At 36.5% G+C, this 20930-nt stretch overlaps 1 long non-coding RNA gene across 1 annotated transcript; it reads right to left on the reverse strand.

Annotated features, from left to right (window-relative positions):
• Nucleotides 1–13557: 13557 nt before the first annotated feature.
• On the reverse strand, nt 13558–14357 carry LOC122093584. The gene is made up of 3 exons (XR_006144498.1): nt 14271–14357; nt 13971–14181; nt 13558–13861 (listed from the first exon to the last, which is right to left on the reverse strand). It is a non-coding gene; the product is annotated as an uncharacterized LOC122093584 (long non-coding RNA).
• Between the last annotated feature and the right edge of the window lie 6573 nt (nt 14358–20930).

Raw genomic sequence — 20930 nt, forward strand, 5'->3', positions numbered from 1 at the left:
TCATTCAAGCATAGAAGTCATCCAAGAGGGGCTATGCAAGAAAGAAAAGAGAAAAAAAAGGGAGAGATAAAATCTTTCGTATTTTATCTCCCTATCTCTCCCAATCTAGACCAAATTGGAAACCCTCCAACCAAATTGTTCTCTTCCCTATTTTTTTTTCCTTTTTTCTCTTCTCTCCTATCCTCCACCTCATCACAAACGATCTCAAGAGATCACCCTTGGGTGTCCTTCTCTTCTTTCTCCTATCCCCTATAAAAGAGAATTGTCCAAGCCAAGAGAGGGCGTTCTCTTCTTCTCCAATTTTGGTTGTGCTCTCTCTCTCCCTCTAGTTCTAGTTCTTTGTTTTTGCTTCAAACACTTTTGTAATTGGTTTTATTTAATTAATGCAAGTCTTTTACTTTTATTTTTTATGCTATTCAAGTTATTCAAGTTTTTATTTTAAGTTTCTAGTTCAAGGCTTAGATCTAGGTGACAAGAACAAAGCTTTGGAACATCTCTTTTCAAGTGCAAGTTTCTCTTCAAGATTTGTTTTCTCCAGGCCTAGAAATTTCAGATTTTATTTATTCCAAATCTGGTTTTTAGGGCTCGTAGTATTTCAAATCATCCAAGTTTTAATTCAAGGATTGAAGTTCAAGTAAGTAGGCTTCTACAGTAGTCTTCTCATCCCCCCTTCTCATTCCCTCTTCTTGCTGCCCATCATTCTTAATTTAGGATTTTAATTTTTAGTTTTACTTTAATGCTTTCCCTTTCCCCCAAGTTCCTTGGCTAGATGATGTTTTGGCTTTGCCTCTCTCTAGCCATGGAACCATCCTTTTACTTTTATTATTTATATTGCATCCCTTTCCCTAAAGCTAAGTAGAAAAGCCCTTGTAAGAGTACTCTCTGGTCAAGTAGGGAAGCTCGTATTATTGGCAGTGCATCCCTCGGGCTAAGTAGAGATACTTACTTGTGTGCCTCTCTCTAGCTTTATTCTCCTTTTATTTTATTTATTTATTTCATCCCTTTTCTTTTCTTGTACTTATTTCCTTTTATTTATTCACTTTGAGTATTTAAATTCCTAGATGATGAATGGTTAGGTTTTTAAATTCAATTTCAATTCCAATTTCCCTAGTTGTGTTGGTTAGGACGTTCTTTTAGATGCATATGTTTTAGGGCGGTAGTTAGAAGTAGATCACAATCATAAATCCATACACTTTCACGTTACTAGAAGAAGCCTCCTTGTGCAACCCATAACTATGATGATCCGTATGCTTGCGGTTACTTTTAAATTTCAAACACGTTACTCTCTCAAATAATCAAAGTTTGTGGACAATCAAACAATGATTATGTGGTTGTTTCATCTTGGAGGTAAAACTCAAGATACCCTTGTGGCACTAGTATAGCGGTGTTTCAGACCTTAAGGAGTATCTATTCTGACATAACTCAACCAATTTCGTTCGTTTGCTTCAACATATGTGCAGGCGGGTTCTCTCTGTTACATCATGCATGGAAGCCAAGGCATCTCAACAACATTGGTCTTATACTTCAACATCGGGTACTTACTTTCTAACCCTTGGAATTGTCAGGATTGTTATGATCAAGATTAAAACCTTAATTGGCTTAACCTCATGAAAAAAGAAACAAAGTCCTTAATTAATCATAGTAATTTTTAATTCAATTTTGGCTAAAGTGGATGAAGTCAATTACATGCATCAAGAATCAAATGCTTTACTATTTTTTATATTCGTTGGTGACTAATTAGCTATGCAACTCCAAACATCTAGATTTTCTAACAAAATGGTTCACTCTAGTTGTCTGCCAGACCATGTCAAGAGTGGATACTCAGTATTGTCAAGGGAAGGGAAGGGAAGGGCACAAGGCAAACCATTCACATGATGGATTTGTCTCTGAATCAAACTGTCATAATATGAATATTTGGGTAACACTTGTGTACAATAGGAGTGAGAGTTCTAGCACATATGATAATTAACTATTAGTGTGAATTCTTACTGGCCCCTTACAAAAAAAAAAAAAAAATCTTATCGTCCAAAATCAATTGATAGAAAGGGGAAAATTATTTGGACACCCCTTATACTATGGTCTGATTGCTTAACACCAAAAGTTTAAGACTATTACTTGAAACCTTATGAAACCTGATGGTGTTAGTTTGTTGTTAATAGCTAGCTGAAAAGACCATTTTACCCTTACGAATTATTTAATTGAAACTTGATTTTCTCCTTCAACCATTTTTGTTTTCTTTTACCATTTTACCCTTGATTTCAGGCATCATACCTTCTCCAGTCACAATGTTCACTTGGATCACGATGGCCACAGTCCAATAGCCACTATCATAAAAGGGTTTTATAACATATGTTTGTAGTTCACCATTTATTAAAGAAAAAGATGAAGTAGGAGGGTCAAGGATTTAGGCAAGGGGTTTGTTGTTCATTATTTTGGCATTTGGACCCTATAAAAGTGATCACCGCTGGGAGAAACACCTTCGCCTATGTTCTCCAATGCTGTAAACATCTATTATGACCATCATAGTGGTGGATTTTAGACAGACCTGCAAATCCCTTTAGGCAAGAGCTTCTCTCAGAACATGCACCAGCTCCTTTTCTTCTCCTATGTAGTGGTCCTCTCTCTCTCTCTCTCTCTCTCTCTCTCTCTCTCTCTCTCTCTCTCTCTCTCGCTCGCTCTCTCTTTCTCTCCCTCTCCATCACACCTTATAGCAACAAACGATGGAGCAGCAGAAGGAGAGTGATAGATGCAGAGAGGACATCATGGACCGAGTGGGGGTGTTGATGGAGGAAGGCAGCAAGGGAGGGATGGATGTGGTTAGAGGTTGAAAGATTGGGATGCTGGAGGTTGAGCGAGAATCGATGGCAGCAATGAGAGATATATTTTAGTTAAAACATTAATGGCGAAGATAGAATCCCAATTTCACCATCTTTCCATCTTTGCCTCTCTCTATCAAGTGTTAACCTTGACTGACTTCACCCCAAGGCAAATCCAAAACCATAGCAAAAATTAGCTCAAATCCCATTAACATCTCAGCTGCAGTTGTGGTTGGACTTCAGTAGAACAAGAAGATTACAAAAGAAGAATTACTGATTGAAATGAAATTATGAAAACCAAATAATGGAGAAATCGAAAGAAAAGGGGAAAATAATTTTCTTGAATTTTTTTCTTTTATTTATTTAATTATAACCAATTTTTTTTTTCTTTTTTGTAAGATAGCCGATGATCTAGCTATGGTACACAAAAAAGTAGTGTCCTTTCTTCTACTATTCAAAACCAAAGAGAATTACTCTGAGCCACCATAATAAAGGTAAGAAATAATAATTTTCTATGGAGGAGAGTTGATACAAGTTACAGCACATTACCGCTAACTCCCAATAAGGGCATGGTCATCATAGTGATCTTGAAGGTAGTGGCAGAGCTTATGGAAGGCATCTATGTGGCCATGGAAGGTGGCTGGATTTGCAGACGGGATGGGGGGAATGTCGGTGTGTGATGTCTTATATTCCATTATAGTTTAATCCCAGGGAGTACTAGTGCAGGCACCTCAATTGGATCATAGCTTGTTGGTGTATGATGTCTTTTATTTGAGGCAGTTGTGTACTTTTTGGATCAGGGTTTTTCACTATATATTTATAGCGAGGGTTTTCTTTCTATGAAATGCAAGCAATACTGAGAGGTGTGAGGGACTAGCACTATAACCCTATTCTCCATTGATAGTGAAGCAGGATCTCATCTCACCGAGGACGTAGGCAACCTTGCCGAACCTCGTAAATCTATATGTATTGTTTGATCTATTTTTCTATTATCTTCTCCATCATTTTAGGGTTGTGTTTCTATAAATTTGGTATAAGAGCTCTAGGTTTCCATTTTCTAGGGTTTACTATCATGATGGCAGGGAAGGGATTGAATGTCAAGTATGATATACAGAGGTTCAATGGGAAGAAAAACTTTACCCTCTGGTATTAAAGGATGAAATATCTTCTAATATGATAGGGCTTAGCAAAAATGTTATTGCAGAAGTTGAAGAAACCTGTAAAAATCACTGACAAAGATTGGAAAGAGATGGAGAAAAAGGCGATAAGTGCTATTCGATTGAATCTTTCTGATAATGCCCTACAATATGTTGTGAATATAGAATTTGCACCGCAGTTATGGGCGAAACTTGAAAGCATCTACATGATGAAGTCCTTAACGAACAAGTTGTTCATGAAGAAGCAATTGTATTCTCTATAGATGAATGAAGGTACGAATCTATTAGAGCATCTTAACATGTTTAATCAGATTATAAGTAAACTTGCAAACCTGGAGGTTAAGATTAAAGATGAAGATAAAGCATTACTATTGTTATCGTAGCTCCCAGAATCGTATGATCACATGGCAATGACTCTCTTGTAACGTCTCTCTTGTACGGGAAGGAGACCCTTGAGATGGATGAAGTTTTGGCTGCCCTAATGTCCAATGATACCAGGAAGAAGGCCAGCAGTATGAAATCTCAAGGAGAAGGTCTTTTCGGAGGTGACAAGGAACAAGAAAGAGGGAGATCAAATCAAAAGGGATCTGGGAAGATTTGATCAAAATCAAAAGGGGCAAAGACAAAGGTCTCTTGTTACTATTGTAAGAAGGAAGGTCATCTGAAGAGAGAGTGCTTGAAGTGGAAGGCGGACTTGAAGAAGAAAGGTGTAGATAAGGCATCTGAGGAAGGTAGCATGGCTGATAGTTCAAATGGAGATGATGGAGATGTACTCTCTATATCATCAGGTAAGAATCAACCTTCTGATTCTTGGATTTTAGATTCTGGATGTTCATATCATATGTGTCCACATAAGGATTGGTTTGATACGTATCAATCATATAATGGTGGATCTGTCCTAATGGGGAATGATGTTGTGTGTATGACCATTGGGATAGGCACTATCAAAATCAAGATGTTTGATGAAATAGTGAGAATTTTAGCAGATGTGTGACATGTACCAGAATTAAGGAAAAACTTAGTATCTTTAGGGGCACTTGACTCAAATGGCTGCAAGTACATAGCAGAAGGTGGAGTTCTCAAAGTTATTAAGGGTGTTATGGTTGTCATGAAGGGATAACTAACAAGAAACCTATATAGATTCATAGGGAGCACAGTTACTGGTGGAGTATCTATGATTACAGATGTAGGATCTGATACAGATGATACTTATCTATGGCATATGCAATTAAAGCATATGGGAGAAAGGGGATTGATGGATCTTCATAAAAGAAAACTATTGAAGGGAGTGAAAACTTATAAACTGAACTTCTACAAGTATTATGTGTTCGAAAATAATGCAAGATTAGTTTCAAAACTGTAAAACATAAGAGTAAATGGGTGCTTGATTATGTACACAGCAATGTATGTGGTTCTTCACCAATAAATTCTAAAGGTGGGGCAAAATATGTTGTGACCTTTGTTGATGATTACTCAAGGAAAGTCTGGATCTACTTCATGAAGCATAAAAGTGAGGTGTTCACTAAATTTAAGGAATAGAAGGTTGAGGTAAAAAGGAAGATAGGAAAGAAAATTAAGTACTTGAGAATAGATATTAGAGGGGAGTACACGTACAAGCCATTTCTAGAATTGTGCAAAGCTGAAGGGATTACAGGTCACTTCACGGTTCCAAAGACACCACAACAAAATGGTGTAGCTGAAAGGATGAGCATAACACTCCTAGAAAGAGCTCAGAGTATGAGGCTAAATACAGGGTTGAGCAAGAGATTTTAGGCAGAAGCAGTGAATATGACATATTTCCTCATCAACAGGTCTCCATCAAAGGCGATTGAAAGTAAAATTTCAAAAGAGGTATGGATAGGAAAACCAGTAGATTATTGTATTCTAAAAATATTTGGTTGTCCAGCCTATGTGCATGTTGAGAGCGAGCAACATTCCAAGTTAGACTTAAAGTCTAAGTAGTGTATCTTTCTTGGTTTTAAGAAAGGCGTAAAGGGATTCAAGTTGTGGAGTTCATAGAAAGTTGTGGTTAGCAAAGATGTTGTGTTTAATGAGTCTCATATGGTGAAGTCAAATTGTAATTCACAAGTAGTTGATGAAAATAAAGAAGGTTCTACTGTCCAGGTGGAGTTAGATGAGTTAGAAACAAAAAGAAAGAATAATGCTCCGTTTGGTATCATTTATGTTCCAGAAACTCCTTTTCGTGTCAAAAACGAAAATTTCAATTTTTGTGTCAAAACGCCGTTTTTAAACGATTTAGGGCTGTTTGGTGAATTTGTTTCTAGAACAGATTCAAAAACAAAAAACGATAGTTCTGCTGTTTGGTAATGCTTGTTTTTTTTTTTTTCTCTCTTCTTTTCTTTTAAGTCAATAATTACAAAAATAACATTAAAATACTATAAGCATATAAATTCTTTTGGGACAATAAAATATTACATACCAACTAAAAAAAACATGGTTTCCAAAGGATGAATAAAATACAGTATTAACAATGCCTTGTCCAAGTTAATTATTACATAATTCCTCAAATTTTCGCTTTTTGTCCAAGTCTTGAATGCATGGAGGATGTCTTTCATCTTATTTGTTTGATCCTCTAATCCTTTAAGTGTCCCTTCCAGATATCCTTTTATGTACTGTTCGAAACGGACAGTGGTATGGATGATGTTGATGTTGAGCTTGATCTTTCTGAACATAATGTATGTTGTATGGTAGAGATATGTGTTTCATCTTTCAACCATACAAACATACCACATCCACGGTTATCAGCCTATATCAAATAATAGATGTGATTAGGGTCGTTAAAATTTAACATTGAATTAAAAAAAATCTAAAATTATCTATAGGTATAGATCAATCGTAGAAATAAACTACCCCAGTTGAATTTGGGCAACATAGAAAATACTGTCCCCTGTTTGGACCTTTTGTCCCAGCTCGTACTTTGCATTGACCTTTACCACATCTACATAGATATAGTTGGTCCACCCACATGAAAAAATTACATGAATCTTGACACTTGAAAAATTCTCTTCCAATATTTTTACCCGACTTGGTTGTATATTTACCACAACTCTTCCCAAAAATTTCACAATTTGCTATCATGAGTGGAGGCATAGAAGAAGTCATCTGTAACAAAAATTTTAATATAAAAAAAGTTAATATAGCATCCAAATATATGACATTTATAATAATATATCAACTTGTACTACATATATAAATGTAACATAAAACAAGTACTACATCACTTGAAACATCAATTAGGTTTTCAATTTTGTCAAAATAGTTATCAGTTTTAGTTTTCAACTAGTTCTGGCATCCTTTGCTGTCTAGCCATTGCATTTGTAATTCTTAGCCTAGTGGCATTCATCTCTTTTGCCCGATTTCGTTGACTTGATTGTATTATAGAATGATCAAAGAAATCTTCATGTGGCGGATTCAAGTCATCTTCTGCAACTTTTAAATCATCACTCATCCCCACGAAATTCAGCATCAGCAATATGCTCTTCTCAAATATAGTTGTGTAGCCCATAACATGCTAGTACGATTGATGCCTGAGCTTTCACTGGGAACTGATGCATTAGCCTTAAAATTTGAAATTTGTTCTTCAATACCCCAAATGTACGTTCAATGACATTCCGAAGTGATGAATGTCTATAATTGAACAACTCTTTTGCTGTTCTTGGGGATCTTCTACGCCCTTTGTAGTTTGATAAATGGTATCTCCCACCCCTAAATGGTGTCAAAAATCCAGATTGGCTAGCATACACAGAGTTGACAACATAATACTTTCCTACAGATAAAAAATAATATATATTATTACATATAAAAAATAATATATATTATTACGTATACACTCAAATAAAAATCTAATATATTAGTATAAAATTAATACCTAGAGGTGGATGTGGAAAACTCAATCGAGGATCACTTCTTGCCTGTTCAAGTACTCAACAATCATTTGCACTACCTTCCCATTCCGCATACACATATGTGAATCACATGTCAAATGAACATGCACACATCACATTTTGAGTTGTGATCCCCTTTCGATTCCTATATCGAGTTTGATCTTCTCTTGGAACTACCGCATGGATGTGAATACCATCTATGGTGCCAATACAATGCTATGACATATAATGACAATTAAAGGGTCAGTACATATAAGAATATAAACATTCATATATTTAATTACAAACATGTATCATATTAACATATTTACCTTGAAAAAAGGGTAGTATTTCGGGTTCTATGCAATCTCTATCGGTATCATATTGACGTCTGACGGTTTGATTTTCTCCTTAGCCAGGCGTTGCATTGCAATCAAGACAACATTGAATGTTCGACTAACTATTTCTCCTGAGTGGTTGAAATGATTTTGGGTGTCCCTATTACTTGAACCCTTCCCAACAATCTATAGGAACATTCCAAGTTGTTCATCGACTCGGATGTTGGTCATGTCTTTCAACCACCTCCTATGTCTAACATAATCACATAGGTTAAGGAAGACATGACGTTCCATCATAAACTCTTCATAGCATCTGTTGGCATGCCCATTCAATACCTCATGCATCATGACAACACCTGAAAATATACTATCCCTACATGGTTCTCGAATATATACTGCCTCACTCAGTAATTCCATTCCCATGTGAATGATCGTATCTTCTTCATCACTAGAAGTTTCACATAAAGTATTTGACAAAACTACAATAAATAAAAAAATTACTACTCAATTTGAAACAAATAACTGCAAAACATAACAATCTAACACATCGTCTCAACCCAAAACACATGTTCAACATTACGCACATCAATAATAGAAAAAAAAAGAAATAAAAGTAGCATTCAATGTATCTCCAAAAGTAACATTACACACATCAAAAGTATTGTCTTGAATCCAAAATTATCAAAAGTAGCATTCAAACACAACCTCAACTACTCCAAGGCATCTAAAAGCCAAGTCCTCTTAACAGGCTCTGCACAGACAAACAACTCCCTCCAACTAGGATCAGCACATATACGACTGGTGGCCTTCAAATATATCTCCTTTGACATATCTGGTATGGAGGATAACACCGCCTCACATGCACTCACACTAAAATCTCGAGGACGAGATGCACCTTCCCCACCATGAACAGGAGATGTAACAAAAGTACTGGATGCTTTCTCAATTTTAGTGGATAAATACTTCCCATACAAGTCCTTCACGTGGCTATCTCCCTTATTGGCGCTCTTTTTTCTTCGTCCCGTGGGTGTCCTATCAAGACTTTGCTTTGTGGTAGTCTGAGTTAGAGTATGAGTATCCTTATGAAAGGGGTCAGCCATGCCTAAATTCACCAGGGTATTAGGGGAGTCAACTACTTGCTCAATATCAACTGTATTAACAGCTTCGATGTCATCCAAATCTTGAGCACTATCAACCCCTAAGTTACCTCTAACATTTGCATCCCAAAATACCATGCTCAAATCTGGCCAATTGTTTAGTCCATACTTCTTGTATTTCAACCAACCTGGATTTGCCTGCATAAGCAGTCATTGTATCACTCAGATGTACTACTCATTGTAATCTAATTTTTAAATAATTCAACTAGCTATGAAATCTATTGTACCTGTATTGCCCTATCCCATACGGACTCATCATCAACTGTGACTAATTTTGTCATTGAGTTCCACCCAAATCTAGTTGTGTCAAGTAGTCTCTTGAATTGTTGGTACTCTTGTTTCAACTTGTTCATCTTGTTGTGTAATTGTTCTCTCCCAACTGTACGATTTAAAGCCTGCTGAAATTGCTTTGTAATGTCCTCCCATCCAGTTTTGTTAAATGAATTACCAGATTTGTGACCATTTTTTACAATTCCTTCATTGTTTCAATGAAAACAGTGGTCTCAAGTTCTGACCACTTAATGGCAAGGATACTACTTCTAGACATAATAGCTAGACATTACAAGTTAGTGTAAAAGTTAGCATACTGGGACAAAAAAATACTGAACACTAAAAAAAGAAATAACAAAGCTCATCTTCACATATGATACAAACATTTGTAAATAAAACTTACATGCATGAAGACCAAGTAAAGTAACAAAGAAACTTACATACCACTCTAGTTTCTTAGGAAGGAATCCAAATCTATTGGAGATATGATGAAGATGTTCATTGTCTGTTGGAAGAAGAGATTCTAAGAAAAACCCAAGCCTCCTCGAACTCACTCAAATACTACCCCAAGCCCTAAGGTGGTAGCTAAATTGACCAAAAAAAAGGCCAACTCCTTATAATAAAGAGGTTAATTTATTAAATAAGTTCACCAAAGCCCCAACTAACCCAAAGAATTCAAAACCACATGGCCAAAAAGAGCTACTTTCTATCTACAATCCACCACTTTTGTTTTTTGTTTAGTGTAAAGAGTATGTGGTAGTAGAAGTATTCCTTTCTACCAAATAAAAAAGGGTAGAATTACTTCATTACCACGTTGTGATCTACATTACAATCATATTTGTCTTACGGGTAGATATCATACTCTCTATCTATCAACAAAATTTCTATCCATTTGGATTATACACGGGAAAACTGAGGTTACATTCAATACAAGTTGGTCATATGATCAAAATAGTATCGGTAGTTCTATTTTACATTAGAATTACTAATTCTATGAATTAAAGGCAAAAGTTCCCTCCCCCACCACTGAAAAGACATCATCATTCAATAAATAAATAAAAGACAGATCCACTAATTAAGGCTGAGATGGGAAAAAGAATGAAGCTTGGTGCAGTTCTTTAGTAAGTGGTAAAAGATACATAGAGGTAACAAAAGAAAAAAAAAAAGAAGCGGTGGATAATGAGATGTCTCTCCAACCCAACAAAGATGGAGAATTCAAAAACAAAATAAGCCAACAGAAAAAAGTACAAGACTAAAACAAAGAATTAAAAGGGAAAAAGAAAAGAACTACACAATACAGAAAAGTAAAAGACAAATTATGCAAGTAAAGAACAGAGCAAGAGATCAGATATGGAGGCTAGAGATCTTTCAAAATATGATTGTTGCACACATTTGTTGAGCGTTGGTATGTCACATTGAAGTAATCTTTTCAGCTTTGGGAATGGGAGAATACTCAATTTTACTCCTCTCGAACCTCCTATGCTCACCTTTGCTTCATTGATTACTTCCATTCCTTCTCAATTCTCAACCTTTATAGATCACTTGCTTCAATTGCTTTACAATTCTCACCTTTATAGATTACTATTCAATCGCATTCAGCATTACTCTCCTACGCAATGCCAATAATGGAGTTTGGATGACTGCCACTAGAGCCACTTACCTCATCCTCATCCTCATTATTCTCCTCATTTTTCTTTATTTCCCTCCTCTGTTAGAATCCCATTTTACATATTCCCAAAAAAAAAAAAAAAAAATTTTAATTTTCATATTTTCCACAAGTTTAATTCATCCATTTTGAAGAAACAAAATAGTAATTCATACCTGAAGACTCATGTTTAGCAATGCTATCAACTTTCACACTCATTAGACATGGAATCTAGGAGAGATAATTAGGCAAAAGAAGAACCATATATTGGAAAAAAAGAAGAAGAAGAAGAAGAAGAAATCTTCACATACAATGTATATGATACATAAAATTTAGAATTTTCCCCATTCATCATGGACATATAACTTGATTTCTCAAAATAGATAAATTTTTAACTTGATTTCTCTGATTTTTTATTTAGTAGTCTCCAAGAACCTGTTAAATTCTTAACAACCTCATTACACCTCAAGATGGAGTACATTTGTGCTGCTCTTTTTTTCTTTTTCTTTTTTTTTTCACTTTATAACTTAAAGGATACATGAAATTGTTTTCGGTAGACAGCCAGAAGGTTTAGTGGCAATTAAATGAAAACACCCATAGTAAAAGAAGATATGAATCATATAAAACATTAATGGGGATCTAAAAAGGAATATTAGATTTCCTTGGGAGGGATATAACCATGACGCATGATGCTTTTAACAGATCTTGAACCCTATGACTTATGGACCCAGGAAATCAACCTACATGATTAGCTTCACGAAATTTCACAGGAAAGGGAAAATAAAAAGGAATTTGGAGGAAGAAAAAACAAATATTGATGAAGATGTTTTGCAATGAGGTTATAACAATGGGATGCAGTGCTGAGGGTTGAAAACAAAAAATACCATCAGCTTAAGGACAAAACTAATCAAACTTGAATGAAAGGAATAATAGGAATATCCAAACTATGATGCCCGAAATTTCTCACAGAATTTACTCTGTGGCCAGATAGGAAATGAGTTTCTTGCGGAGAAAATTCAACACTGATCAACAAAAGGAATTGAAATGAGTCTCTTGCATAGTTCAATTAAATACTAGAGAAACTAATTCAGCAAGTATAAGAGATGGAAAAAGGAACTGAAATTAACAAGTTATTGAAATAAGAAAAGAATCTGATTAGGAAACTAATACAAGATGTGTAATTGTATGTAATGTGTTAAATAACCAAAATCAACCTATCAGAAGCTATACAAAAACAAAGGTTGCCAATGAAACAGAAAACTGACAAGAACTGAAATATATTTGCAATGCCACAAATGCTGATATCTCCAAAAATAAGGTTAAGAATTAAAATTGTAAAGATAGCATATAACAGCAGCAGTACACATCAGGAACAACAAGAAATAACAGCAACAGCTACAAGAAAAAGGTAAAAGGAGCCCGGAAGTGACCTTGCTTCCCCCAAGAAAGTAGCTTTCATTGGACATTAAAATCCCAAAAACCATTTACATTCTAGAACTTAAGAAGAAAGAGAAATAAAGTCAATTACTAAAACCAAGTATAATCTGTTATAATACTTCAGCATCCTTAAATAAATAAATAAATAAAAACCATGTTAACCACTAGCACAAAAGGATAACTTCTTTATATTCCTTAAAGGCAAAAAAAAATCTAGAGACATGCAAATCTACAGTCACACAACTAGAAGAAGCCAAGTGAAGACATCAATTACTATTAAGGCAACATAAAGAAGAAGAATATATCATTTTATTGACATGATAGGAGACCTTTAGTAAAAGTCCCATAAATTTAACTAGGTGAATGATTGGCTATGAGTTGTAAATAATATCTCTCTTTCTCTCTTCCCTTCCCTGCTAATTCTAAATTTCTTTAACAAAAGCAACTTTTGAAAACCAATTTTTATCACCTTGAATGATGTCTTATGATTTCTTCTAAACATTCTATGACTTTTAAGAATAACTTAAACATTGGCACTTAATAGTTGTTACATCTAGGTAATGTTGCTTGAGAAGATACTATAATAATTAGAAACAAATAAGTGGGATATGAATAAACAATTGAAAATTATCTATGGTTAGAAAAAATTACATCTATGATTGTGCTTTTTGTATCCAAATAACCATAATGTCATCAATGGCTATTCCAAATAGGAGAAATTTATATGAAATAGACATATAGTCAAAGAAGTGAACTGAGAACATGTTCCTGATTCTCAAGTGAAGAAACTGACGAATTGGGTAGTAGGAGTGTCTCTGCTCTGCGTGCCAAAAAAAATCAATAAACCGTGCTCTGTGTGCCAAAAAGTCTCTCTTTCTCTCTCTGAATCTTCCTTTTAGGGTTTCACAGGGCACTAAGGATGAATTAACTGCTCTGCGATTAGAGAAGAAGAAGAAAGGGAAGAGGTTCCGAAGAGAAGAAGAAGACGTTACCTCTCTCTATGAGCTATACAATGATGAAGACCTTTAAGGGGAATATTTGAGGGTTACAAACAAATCTTTCCTCAAAATGTTGAAGCTTATCGATCTCTATCTCTGGAATCTAGAGTCAGTCATAGGTGGTCCAAAAAAACCCTAAAATTGGTCCCAATACCTGCTCTGTGATTACAATAGATGAAGAAGAAGGAGAAGAGGTTAGAATAGAAGAAGAAAGAGGTTAGAAGAGATGAAGAAGAAGAAGGAGAAGAAGGAGAAGAGGCAAAGTTACCTGCACTGGAGATTTCACAAGGGGGCGAGCTCCTCTTCTCTCTTCTCTCTTCTCTCCTCTCTCTATGCGCGGACTCTGGAATTATCAGGAATGATTTTTCCAAAATATATTCTCTCCTCAAAACATTGAAGCTTATCGATCTCTATCTCTGGAATCTAGAGTCAATCATAGGTGGTCCAAAAAACCCCTAAATTTGTTCCCAATACCTGCTCTGTGATTACAATAGATGAAAAAGAAGGAGAAGGGGTTAGAATAGAAGAACAAACAGGTTAGAAGAGATGAAGAAGAAGAAGGAGAGACCTGCACTGGAGATTTCAGAAGGGGGCGAGCTAGGTTCTCTCTTCTCTCCTCTCTCTATCGCGGACTCTGGAATTATTGGGAATAAACATTTCAATATCTATTAACTTGAAATGAAACACCCTCGACAGAACAGCCTCTTGGGTGTTTCATCAAATCGAGGATTTTTCTTTTTTTACTCACTTTCAATATCAAAAAAACAGAAACAATACATACACACACCAAACAGAAGATTATGTTTTTTCGTTCTATTGAAACAAAAAAATGACAGAAACGTTTTTTATGAACAACACCAAATGGGCTCTAAGTCATCTAGTGACTTACCAGGACAACAGGAAGCAATAGAAGTTCTATATACTGTTGCAAAGGGTAAAAGGAAGCGTACTCATAAAGCACCTGTGAGATACAGGTTTGAGGACATGGTTTCCTATGCCCTCACTATAGGTATAGGTGATTCATCTTCCTAACATGATGCTTTCAGTGATGCATAGCATGATAAATGGATGATAGCTATGATGGAGGAAATGGAGTCTCTGCTGAAGAACAAGACTTGGGAGATTGTGGAAAAACCCAAGGGAATAAAAATCATTGGGTGTAAATGTATCTTTTGTAAGAAAGAGGCAACATCTCAGAAGAAGCGTAAAAGGTCTAAGGCCAGACTTATAGCCAAGGGCTATACACAAAAGGAGGGGATAGACTACAATAAAATATTCTCTCCAGTAATGAAACACGCTTCGATCAGGGTACTACTTGGTTTGGTGGCCATATATGATTTGGAGCTTGAACAGCTTGATGTGAAGACTGCTTTTCTTCATGGTGACTTGGAGGAACAAATTTACATGGAGCAGCCTAAAGGTTTCAATGTGCAAGGAAAGAAAGATCATATTTATTTGCTTAAGAGGTTGCTTTATGGTCTTAAAGGATCTCCAAGGCAGTGGTACAAGTGTTTTGATTCCCACATGATGAAGATTGGCTATATAAGAAGTGAGTATGATAGCTGTGTTTATTATAAAGTATCAAGTGATAATTTCATTATTTTTTTGATGCTTCATGTTGATGACATGCTTATTGCTGCAAAGAACAAACATGATATAGTCTCTTTGAAGTCTTTATTGAGTGCTGAATTGGAGATGAAGGAGCTTGGTTCTAATAAGAAGATCCTTGGCATGGAAATCCTTAAAGATAGAAATGCAAGTAAACTTTAGATAACTCAGAAGAGGTATATTGAAAAGGTGCTGGAGTTTTTCAACATAGAAAAGGCTAAGCCAGTTAGCACTCTATTAGCTAGTCACTTCAAGTTATCTGGAAGGGAATGCCCTACAACACATGAGGAGGTGGAGCAGATGTCTCAGGTCCCCTATACTAGCTCAGTTGGGAGTCTCATATATGCTATGATTTTTAGCAGGTCAGATTTCTCTCATGCAGTCAGTGTTGTAAGTAGGTACATGAGTATTCTAGGGAAGGAGCATTGGAATGTAATTAAATGAATCTTTAGATATTTGAGCAACACTAAAGACATAAGTGTTATGTTCAGTGGTAAGGGAAGTTCCACAGAGTTGACGGGTTATGTTGATTCTAACTATGCTGGTGATTTAGACAAGAGGAGGTCTACTGCAGGGTACGTGTTTACATTGGCTGGTGGACCTATATCATGGAGGGCAATGCTTCAGTCTATAGTTACATTGTCCACTATAGAAGCAGAGTATATGGCGGCAGTTGAGGCTGCCAAGGAAGGAGTATGGTTGGTTAGACTGGTTCGTGAGTTGGGGTTGGAGCAAGGAGGTACATTGTTACATTGTGACTATTAGAGTGCCATACATCTTACAAAGAATCAGGTGTTTCATGAAAGGACAAAGCATATTCATGTGAGATTTCACAAGATCCGAGAGCTCGTGTTAGAAGGCATTATTCACTTAAAAAAAATTCATATAGATCTCAATTCTATAGATATGTTTACCAAGCCAGTTACTATAGAGAAGTTCAAGTCCTGTTTAGACTTGATTAATATTACTCATTGTTGAAGATGAGGGATGCACCAAATAGGTGTGGGTTTGTACCTCTGATGAGGTACAGGGATGAAGACGTCTACAAGTTTTCTTTACAGAAGGCTCGACAGAATTCAATCCAAGGTGGAGATTGTTGGTGTACGATGTCTTGTATTCCATCATAGTTTAATCCCAGGGAGTACTGGTGCAGGTGCCTCGATTGGATCATAAATTGTTAGTGTATGATGTCTTTTATTTGAGGGCAATTGTGTATTTCTTGGATTAGGATTTTTCCTTATATATTTGTAGCAAGGGTTTTCTTTCTCTATAATGCAAGCAATATTGAGAGGTGTGAAGGACAAGCACTATAACCCTATTCTCCATTGATAGTGAAGTAGAATCTCATCTCACTGAGGACGTAGGAAAGAACCTCATAAATCTGTGTGCATTATTTGTTCTATTTTTTCATTATCTTCTCCATCGTTTTAGGGTTGTGTTTCTATAAGGGTGAGGGTGGGTGCTATTGGTGGAAGAAGATCTAGAAGAAGAAATTAAAGGAGGAAAGGACTGATGGTAATGCACAGGGGTTGGACCACTTACAAATGAGAATCTCTTCAACAGATCGTCAATAAAAATCCAGTTCACCTTATCCATTAGAACTAGAGAAAATTAGAGAAAAAAATCATCAGTAATGGAAAATAAGAAATAAGCCATTAGAGACCAATACATCTGCAGTGGTAGAATGGATGTAAGCAGCTTACTTTGTTTTAGTTGATGGGTATTAGGGTCTATCCACTACCCTTAAAGGGTTAAGGGTAGTTTGGGTATTAAAGATTTTTCTCCACCCATTATGTCATCATCAATAAATGGTGACTAAAAATCAACAAGAACAAGTTGTAATAAATCTTAAATGCAAGTGTGGTTCAAATAAACTGTAACAACGTAAACTGGAAGCAGCTGACCTCAGTCTTATAGCCCAGCTGACATAAGGAAGTAGGTTTCTCTACTATGGAGCCATATGTATAGCAATATACATATCAAGTAACCAAATTAAAGGCATTAAATGGTCAAGAAATGGGTGAGACCAGTCCTATGTTGGGTAGACGTAAGAACCCAAAGGTTAGGCCAGCAAATGAGTAAGAAATAGGGAAACCGGTGGGATACCCAATTGCCAACCGGCCAGCCGGTTCGGGTAATAGAATACAGGAAAATCTATTTTTCTGTGTGAGTCCCACATACCTATACCCTTGAGCCTCATACTTACTAGATATGTAGGGGTTCTACTAGTGATTAATTTGCACTTAAGAGGTCAGTATTTGGTGGGGTATATGTAAGGAAAATAAATTATAAATAGTTTATATTAGAATTTAGTTTTAGAAAATTAATTTTTAAGAATTTGGTTTTCAGCCAAACAGACCTTAAGACCTGTTTTGGCTGGATATATATAGGTGTGGGGCGGTTGTGCTCATCTCATTTGCTTGCTGCCCAATTTGGTGAACAGAAGCAAGAAAGGAGAAGAAGGAAGAAGAAGAAGAAGAAGAAGAAGAAGAAGAAGAAGAAGAAGAAGAATACTGCGATTTTTGGGGCTGCCTACATCTAAGGTAAGTGTTGCTGCCTCCAAGCTTTGTGTAATCAGCTGACGTGGTCTAGCAGCATGCTAGGGTTAGGAATTTCTAGTAATTAAGGGCTAGAATTGAATCCCTATATGCAGAATTGGTACCCAGTAGAAGGGTTCTGGGATCCAATTTGCATGAAACCTTTTCCTATAAACCTTGGAATTTAGGTTTTTTATAATTTCAATGGTAAGAGATAAAATTGGGATGAAAATAAGGTTAATTAAGTGGAATTTGATTGCATACATTAGCACAAAAAAATTGATAATTGCTGGAACTGAGAATTTCAATAGGTTTTTAATTATTCATTGTAAGAATTCTGTTGTTAAACTGAAATTGAGCTAAAATCTTATATACAAGGTTGCTAATGATTGTATTAAACCCAATTCAGTGGTCAATTCAAGAGAATACATCCCAATTCAGCTTCACAACAACATATGTTGCTGGGAACAACAGGGCAGAATCGAATTCTGTAGGATTTAAGGGAACCAGTGGGAGACAACCGGCCAGCCAGTCATCCTTACTATCTCTAACTGATTGGGCTCCCAGAAGCCAGTCAGTCTACTGTATTGACCTGTAAACTACTAAACCTATTAAAGACCTGTTATACATATGAAAGGGGGATGGGATGACCCTAAATGATGGCTTTAATATTTAGTTCAATTCTTACCCTATAGGTAGGGGAAGCTTGGGGATGTTTTCCCAAGGTTTCCATCGGGTTTTGACTTGGACTATTGAGAGTCATTTTGGGTCAACAATGAATCAATACATAGTCATATTAGGTGTATAAATGTTTAACAAAAATGATACGGATTGGTTTAGGAACCTAAAACAATCGGGCAAGGATATGAAGTCGATTACGGGAATTCTATTGCACTTTGTGATTCGGGTTTTGAGATGAGAGGGTGTTTGACTTTATTTTATGGAGTTTTTTTTGTATTCCTTTCTATTTTGTGTGGATCATGCATATGTGTGTGAATTGTGATATTGTGTATGCATATTGTTATCTTGTGATTGTGATATAATTCAGCTGCTACTCTTGTGTTATTTTACTGCTAACTTGTGAGTATGGAAGGATGAGGCTGTGAAATGGTTTTGGATTGTAGAGGTAAGTGAGGTAAATGATTGTGGTTCTATGGATGAGGTCTACAATTATAATTGTGGTATTGATGGTCTGGGGTACGGTGTGGCCGAGATTCTTTCTGGTACCGTGGGCCCAGAGGACAGTAGTACAGCTATGACAATGGCTATGACGGTATTATGGGCCCAGAGGTCAGAAGATGTGTGTGGTATGATGTGCAATAAGTGGTAATGATTGTAACATCAATGGTCTAAGGCATGGTGTGGCCGAGGTGCATTTCTAGTACTATGGGCTTAGAGATCAGTATTATAGTGATGGCTACTGATGTATGATTGGATGCTATGGAAGTGATTGATGCATGTAGAATGCATATGGTAAGGATTCATAGACCCTGGTGCTACACCCCTAGCCAGTCATTGGTTAGGTACTGGCTAATCCCAAGAGATGGGATGTAGCACTGGGGACCGATGTATGAGATTCTGGGACCGTGGCTGCATGCCCCACAGCACGGGTGACCGATGTATGAGATTGTAGGACCGTGGCTGTAGGATGGGATTACTCATTAGGGGTTTGTAGGGTGACCAATGTATGAGATTCTGGGAACTGCAAGCTCCTGACTTGCAACTAGCTTGTATCTCTAGGTGACCGATGTGTGTGACTCCGTGACTAGGGATGCCACCTATGCTACTGTAGCACTGATACCCTCTCTAGACTTAGTAATTGTTTTTTAGGTATTGTATGATAAAAATGGATCATAAGCATCATCTAATTTGCTTGAGCATACATTGCATCATTTGCTTGCATGTGCTTGCATGTACACCCCTCACTAGGCTTGTGAAGCTCACACCTCGTTGATTACTATTTTTAAATGGTGGAACCGGTGCTAAGGTAGGATTGGACTTTGGCAACAGTTGTGAGGCTTGTGTCTATGAGACACCAAGATGCCGATGGACATCACTTCTACTATTTCAGATATTCCTTTTGATGTATATATTTATGCAATGTGTAGTAATTAGTATTGAAACATGTGGTTGTGTTTAGGCATGAAGATAGTACATCACTGGTGATATTTATATGATTTTATTAGCGTACTCCAATTTTAGTTGGGATCTTGATGGCATTTGTGAGATTAAAATACTGCATCTGTGATCCTTGGCATGGTAGGCTGACTGGGTTGAGAATCCTGTGCCACATACCTTGGCCAATTTGAGGCTGGGTGTGACATAAACTTTTCAAACTTTAGGATGTCAAGCAATCGGGTCTAGTACATCGGTTTCTAAGTAACTTTCCCCCAATTTTTTTTATTTTTTTTATTTTTTTTATCATAAACCTTGGATAGAGTTTTCTAACCATCTGACCAATAGCACAAATGAACATGCAAAAGTTGAGCAAAAGTACTAATCCATTGAAGTTATCTATTCAAACATTAAATTAGTTTCTCCGCCTTTCCCCTTCCCTTACCTAGTCTATTAACCACTTTTTCTCCCTCTTTTTATTAGTTGTTCCCACTTCCCCATTCACATGATTTCCACCATTAACCCCCCTTTTTTCCCTTGTCCTCACTTAAGCATCCCAATGAGTTGGACGAGTTGTTGGAGGTTCATGATAGATAATCTCTTACTCTTCTATTTTTTCGCTCTTCTCCTATTCATTTTTCCCTATTTTTTGTTTTCATCTCAACCGTTCCCTTGACCCACCTTTTCACATCCTACGGTATACTTTCTCCCCGCCTCGTTTTTCCATCTCCCGGTTCCTCTTCCCTATATGTCCTTTTTTCTTCATTCTTTTTCCAACTCTTCTCTTTCTTTAGTCTGAGTTCAATTTGATTCCTCTGTCTCTATCTTCGGGCATTCTGTTTTGCTGTATCTTTCATTATTCTCTCTTCTGGCCCACTATCCTTTTTCTTTAATGGATTCTATGAGCACTAACCATGGAATTCGTACCTCTTCTAGGCCTCTCTCTCCTGGATGCCAAACTTTGATTC

The sequence above is a fragment of the Macadamia integrifolia genome, chromosome 11 (assembly GCF_013358625.1).
Source record: "Macadamia integrifolia cultivar HAES 741 chromosome 11, SCU_Mint_v3, whole genome shotgun sequence".
NCBI classification, from domain to species: domain Eukaryota; kingdom Viridiplantae; phylum Streptophyta; class Magnoliopsida; order Proteales; family Proteaceae; genus Macadamia; species Macadamia integrifolia.